The sequence below is a fragment of the Engraulis encrasicolus genome, chromosome 6 (assembly GCF_034702125.1).
Source record: "Engraulis encrasicolus isolate BLACKSEA-1 chromosome 6, IST_EnEncr_1.0, whole genome shotgun sequence".
In the NCBI taxonomy this organism is placed as follows: domain Eukaryota; kingdom Metazoa; phylum Chordata; class Actinopteri; order Clupeiformes; family Engraulidae; genus Engraulis; species Engraulis encrasicolus.
Window position 1 is genome coordinate 48,080,180 of NC_085862.1, and position 7,284 is coordinate 48,087,463.

General features: G+C 42.1%; 1 protein-coding gene across 1 annotated transcript in view; it reads left to right on the forward strand.

Moving 5' to 3' along the window:
• zmat3 (zinc finger, matrin-type 3) overlaps positions 1–4,630 on the forward strand; it is an 18,682-nt gene extending 14,052 nt beyond the window's left edge. The window contains exon 7 of the mRNA XM_063201827.1: positions 1–4,630. This exon is cut by the window's left edge and continues 2,004 nt beyond it. The gene's annotated coding sequence lies outside the window, so the exon portion shown is untranslated.
• Positions 4,631–7,284: the final 2,654 nt, after the last annotated feature.

Below are 7,284 nucleotides of genomic sequence, written 5' to 3' on the forward strand. Positions count from 1 at the left end.
ATCTCAGAGTACAGGAATTTTTAAAGACGTACGATACATGTGCATACCACTTTTATCCGAACTGTTAACGTTCTAAAAGGTGCAGTTTGTATGTTTTGTGAGATGATTGCATCTTTGACATTAAGTGTAACATGATGTTACACTTTCGTTTGGTTGTGACTGGCTGGCTTAGGGGCATGGGAGATCCTAAGCACATTGAGGCCCCCGGGAGAGAAGCTTTTCAGCAGCCTAATTGCTTTGTGGAGACTCCTGTGTAGAAGTCCTCCACCTCTCTCACCTCCACTCTCAGTTTTTGCTACCAAAGCTTTAATAAAATGTGACAGAAAAAAAACAAGTAATGAAGGATTAAGGTGGTAAATAACACCGGGGATGGAGGAAGGAAAGGAAACGGTATAACGGTGATCCGCTCGTGGCTTTGCTTACGGATACATGAAATCAGATACAGTGCGATCTCCGCATCTCAGTGACTGTTCAACAATAGCTATACGATGTTTGTTCAGGCTTTGTGCGATGACATGTGCCCGGGACGGAAGTGTCAGCACTGAGCGTTGTTCAGGGACTAACTTTAAAAAGCCGATAACACAATTACGGTCTTTCCGTTTCAAGCATTACTATTAATAATTAATGTAGTACAATCAATACTAGTTTTTACACACTTTTAGAGACTTCTGAGTTTTGATAGACAAGATGTTTTTTTATTAGACATCTTTTGGTTAGAGTTCTTCTCCATCCCAGGTTCAGTGTGCAATATCAGAAAAAAAACCTGATCAGGTTAAATATCTTAACTGAATATATCGATATATAAAGTATATATTTAAAGGAAATACTGTTTTGTTTTAAATGTACTGTTAGAGCAAGTATGTAAGTTTAAAATTGTCTGCATGGTGTTGTTAGTGTGTGCTATAGTAGCTGCCTACTTCTTGTTAATAATAAATACATTGGACACTTGAGTGCCCTACTGACAGACAGTGATGGGACACCTGGATTCATTAGTTTATAATCCAGTGCCACATATTCCCAATGATCTGGTTTTGCATGTCCAATTCAACCAGGAGAATGGGCTATTTGGACAGGTAAGGCAGGTCATTTGGAATATGTGGTACTGGATTGTAGTTTCTGAATCCAGAAACCTGATTGACCTGTACAGGTAAAACCAGGTTGTTTGGAATATGTGGCTCTGGATTTTAAACTATGGGTCCAGCTTCCCCCTCACTACAGAGGTAATGGCTATTAGCTAATTGTGCAACTCTGTACAGAATTAGCAGTGCACAAATTGATCCTTGTACCTGGAAGAGGTTATAAGGTCCATGCTGAACCATTCAGACACTTTGCCTCTGTTTGTGAAATGGAGGTAGGTTGTAATATTTTAAATGTTTTGCAACTATGGAAATGTTTACTAAAGAAGCTGTGGAGAAAGACCTGTTTTATTTGAGATATGTGGAACATTTATGGAGTCTAATATGGCAGCTTGATTACTGATGGTTGTTATTGCTGTGATGTGGTCACTTGTGACCATCAATCATGAAATGAAGGACAAGACTGTCAAAGCTGACCGTTTTCCACAATCCAAAATATATGGCATTTATAATGACTGCGTGTAAAAGCTTTGTGCTGTTTTTACAGGGTTTTGGAGTGTACCGTACGTAATTGTGGCACAGTGGTGCCAGATATTGATCAGCCATTTGGATATTTTTCATCCAAACAGTTTCTATACATGTGTGTAGATATGAGACAAGAAGTTAAGGGTTTTCGAAAAAAATATATACAGCATTGTCTACAGCATTGCGTTGGCCACCTCCTGTGGTTTTATATGAATTTGACAACTGTGCCACCATTTGTAGCTCTGCCAAAGTAGAGTCCCTCCTCGTATATTTGTCCACTCACTGTGTCACTGCCCCTGTGCTAGTCTAATGTTGGCCAAGGACTCGAAACCCTTGAGCTTGAGCATTGTGGGTTTTTATCCCCCAAAATGATTTTTTAACAAGCAGTTACTTCTGCATGACTCTTTTTTTCCCGAAAATGTTTTAAGATATATGCCCGCGTTTTTCAGGTTTTGCCCTCCTATGTTTTAGTTGTTGGTTTATTTGTTGCACATTTCTTGGAAGTCAAAACACTGTAATCGTTCCAAACGAGTGCTGTTTTTTTCCCCCAGCGTATTCCATTTTGTTATTTTGTCCACTCTCCACATGACTTGTGGTAAAGAGTGTTTTCACAGAGCAAGTGTATTTGCTGTGACCAAAGGCAATATTGAGAAAAGTGCTCCTCTGTCATTTGTCGGATATGGTACAAGCCATCGTGTTGCGTTCTCTGCTGCAACATCCATGCCGAGGCAAAAGATATGTGTCAGCTAACACATCCACGGTTAACCTTAAGTTTATCTAAACACAAGTCAATGGCAGGGAACCTGACGGTGTCAGGGGTCAGTTGTCTCGACCCCAGGGAGAGGAGGGACCCAGAATTGTGTCCCCATTACATTGTACGTATTGAGTGAGGGGCCCTTTCAGATGACTTTGGCCCGGGTCCGGCCAGGGCTGTCGGTGACCCTGGTTAACAGCACAGTGCATACTTGTGTGTGTGGGCTTGTTTGAAACACTTAGTTCAGTTTACAGAGCGGGCAGAGGAGGAGGAGGAGGCCTTTTCCTGTTATGTGCCGAACTCCGAAACATCTGTGGTCAGGAAGTGGTGACCCGACGTGGAAACAGATGCTCCCGATGGTCACCCCAAAGGACACATGTCCACCACTGGCAAGCCCTTGTAGTCTTATTTTGAAAAGATTTTAAAGGACACCTCTGTTGTGAAATTAACTTTGTGTATGTATGTGCTTGCTTATAGGGGCAAACTGCTTCTAGAGATGTAGTATTTGACCATTTGCATAAAAGAAAGGTTAATACTGCTGATGTTATAGGCACAGTTGGAAGCTAAAGCAGTAGGCTCGTTGTATGCACCGTTTTGTTTGAGTACAGTTAAAGTTATTTTCATTATAGCAGTTGTCCTTAAAATTTAGCAAACTGACATTTAGTTCTAAGTATTGATCGGTTCACAGTTAATCTCAGTCCTGGGAGTGAAGAGTGAGACATGAGTTATCATCTGTTCTATTGTGCCCTCTGAGGTTGTTGCTATGGCAACAGCAGGCTGTGTCCGAAATGTTCCCTTGTTCACTACACAGCTTGCAATATGGATTGTGTTGTGCCCTACCTAGTGTACTTTGTAGTGAGTGTACCATAACCATTGAGGACTCAGCCTTGGTGAAGGGGTAGTGTTAGCACAGAGCCCTTAGCTCCGATAAATAACAGCCGTTTCCAGGAACTCTTCTTTTCCTCTCGGTTTAATGTTTTGAAACTTCTGGTCCTGATGGTGTTTTCCTTCTCTCTCTTTCCCTCAAGCTGTTTTTTTTTCTCCTTCATTATTTATGTCCTTGCCCGTTCTTCTCAGAGCAGTATTGAAATGTTCTTTCTCTTTAGTTGTTTTCTTGTACGATGAGACGTTGAAATCAGATAGCTGCAGTGCCTTCTCAGCCCACACACGTCATTTCATGGATGCCTTGGTGACAAATGAGATGATTCCGATGTAGAAAAATACTGAAATGTGCTCATGGAAGGCAGAAGTGTTAATGGTGCAAAATATATTTTAAAAATTATATATATATATATACAGTATATATTATATACGTATATACATTATATATATAAATTATATATGAACTATGTGAACTATGGTGCGTGGAACAAAGGGATACTTTAGTCAGCTAGCTAGATATTTTCCTCTTTTAGAGATGATTTGAAAACATTATAAGGCACTGTTTTGAATGTATACAGTACTTACAAAAAATGCTAATAAGAAATGACTTTATCGGAGAGTATTGGAAGACTTATTTTGAACACTAAATGAACTAAACATGTAATACCTGATGAATATTTCAATTAAAAAAATCTATCTACAACTGGTTATGTGACTGAGTGTGTAAGTATTGTGGCCCAGAAATAGACATCCCACAAACAAAAAACAAAAACAACATGCAGTATTTGCCGCCATTTTCCTAACCCCCACAGTCCTGATATCCATGTGTATTGTGGTGAGGATTGCTCATCTGAGTGGCTCTGTGGGGGTGGGTGTCATGTTAGCTTGGGCTGGATGACTTCAATACATTTTCTCATACTGTATTGTTCAATTCTATCATGGTCACCCCCTGGCTGTTGATTTGGTTTTACGTCATGTTTTTTTTAAACAGAACTTCTTTCTGTCAATAATGGTATATTTTTCAGGGACTATAAACACAAGGCATATGATTGATAAGAGGTGCATGCTGATGATTGTGATACTGGTCGATTAATGGCTTGGCCCTGATACGAATAACAACTGATGTTGAAATGTTTGGGCCTGGTCGCTTCAGGTTCATTCATACCCTACAGATCCCCTGCCTTATACGAATGATCCAACGTTTCATACAAATGGTCCCCTCTCAAGAATCCATTCGACGAAAAGACCTGTACCCCCCCTACAGTATGTGTGGGAAGTATACGGATACAAATGAAGAGTTTGGCATTTGGCAATTGAGGTGGTTAACATCACAGATGAAAACCAGAAACTGGAACTGGAGAAATCTGGCCACACATGAAAGACAGAGAGTGGCACGGCGATATGGAGGAATGTGGGAACAGAATGACGTACATAACCAGGGCTGGACTGGCACTTTTGGCATAGACTGGCCCCTCACACAGCTCCCCCTGCTTTTCTATGACTACGTCTACATGACGTTTTTAATTCTGAATTAATCATTCAGAATGAAATAGTTCCGTCGAGTACCCTTTGATCTTTCATTTAATTACGTATTGAAGTGTTTACAGGACGTTTTCAAAGCAGAATTAAGCTTTTTTTTTTTGAAGTATAGTGAGTTCATTCGGAATGAAATGTCCCATGTAAACATACCCATTATATTTAGCTCAGTCTACTGGACCAATGGGCCAGCCCATCTTAAATTCGGACTGGTTTCTAAGGAAGCAATACACAAAACAAATCAGCATCTGCCCCTGAGAACTGTCAGCCAACCGGGAACATGCGCTGTTTGCCAGATTACCTGTCCAGCCCTGTACATAACTGTCCAAACAAAGGGTAGGGATGGGCCTTAAGCTGTGCATTTTTTCTCAATGCCCATGCACCTCCCTGATATTGGCAGTGTGATGATTGTCAGTCGGCCTGTACTACTCTGGTCTGGCCAGCGTTCATCTTCTCGCCAACTCACAAGCACAAGCTGTCTGTGTGTGACATCCTGTTTGCCTGTCCCTGCTGAGTAGAGCGCAGTGATGTCACTGCATCAGCAGATGTGAAAGAAAGATACACTAAGGAAAGCAGTATGCGGGTGCTGTGTATGTGTGTGAGAGAGAGAGAGAGAGAGAGAGAGAGGGAGAGAGAGAGAGAGAGAGAGAGAGAGAGAGAGAGAGAGAGAGAAAGAGAGAGAGAGAGAGAGAGAGAGAGAGAGTCTGTGTATATGTATGGACATGCCCGTGTGTGTGTGTGTGTGTGTGTGTGTGTGTGTGTGTGTGTGTGTGTGTGTGTGTGTGTGTGTGTGTGTGTGTGTGTGTGTGTGTGTGTGTGTGTGTGTGTGTGTGTGTGTGTGTGTTTTGGGAAAAGTAAAAAAAAGAGTGATGTTATCACGAGAACTGTCTGAAGGGGGGGGCGTTGAAAACATGTTTTCATCACAGTGTTATATAGTGTGATATGTCAGACTCCCTTGAGCTATGAGTGCTCCCCCCCCCCCCCTTCCTCCCAGAGCTGACTGTTTGTCTTGCTCGGGGGGCTCTTGTCTTGTGTGTGGGCTGCATTGTGAGTGCAGACGGTCAGCTGACAGACCTGGGTCTGCCTAACTTGGCCCTCATCCGCAATGGCTGCCCCCCAGGCACATGCGAAGGACACGGAAGATTTACGCCTGACAAACAACACAAATATTGAGCGTCTTTTCTTTTCTCAAAGAGAGGGCTTGTTTGTTTTTTTACAGGCTTTACACACAGCGGTTGTAGTGCACCCAAATACAAATTTACGTGTAGTATTGTGTAGTGTATTCCACTACAAAACACCCGCACACGCACACACACACACACACACACACACACACACACACACACACACACACACACACACACACACACACACACAGACACACGCACACAGACACACACACACACACACACACACACACACACACACACACACACACACACACACACACACACACACACACACACACACACACGGCCCTCTTTGTGGGGCCCTCCCATTGTCTTCCATTCATATTAACCCTAACAATAGCTAAAGAATGCTAAAGCAAAACCATCCCTAACCTTAACCTGACAGTGAGGAAATGTTTTTAGACTTTCACTTTTTCCACTAACAACAAAACTACCCCAGCAAAATGGGTCAAAACATGTGGGGTCCAGGATTTGGGCCCCACTTTGTTGGTGTGCTTCAATAGCAGTGTCCTCACGGAGGTAGATTGGTGCAACAACACACACACACACACACACACACACACACACACACACACACACACACACACACACACACACACACACACACACACACACACACACACACACACACACACACACACACACACACACATCCTATTGGTCAGATTCTGTCATGGATCTTGCTCCCTCTGCTGGCGAGTGGCATACCCTGCAGGACTGTGGACATGAGGACATCCAACCATCACCCCCATAAAAAGAGCAGTGTGCACCTACAGATGGAACAACCGCATCATTTTTACATTTGACCAAAGCGACTTGCAAGGAGGACATTCAAGCATGTATAGAGTGAGGGGTCAGTAGTACAGAGTAAAGCAGTATACAAGTAATGTAGAACAGATAGAGAGCAGAAAAACAGAAATTAAACCCCATTCATTTTCAATGGGGTTTCATTTCTGGTTATTTAGAATTAAACTGGTGAGTTAGCGCCAAAACGTGGCATGGAAATCTATAGGGTATATTGAAGAGTGAAGTGTGGGGTACCAGGTCAACAAACAAGAACAGCTGACAGCAAAGCATCAAGGATATCTGGGCTTCCATAACTCCCATGCACTGTTTTTGCCATTGACTTCAATGTTAAACGCATCATGGCCATTATGAAGACAGAGAATGTCCTAACCAAGTATTGACCATTGCATGTTATGTAGAAAGTACCAAATTTCAACTGATTTAATGTGACCCGAATTTTGATGAAGAAAAATGTGATTTTATAACAATATTCTAATAATGCGAATTCCCAAATTCATGGGTTTTTTGAGCTGGA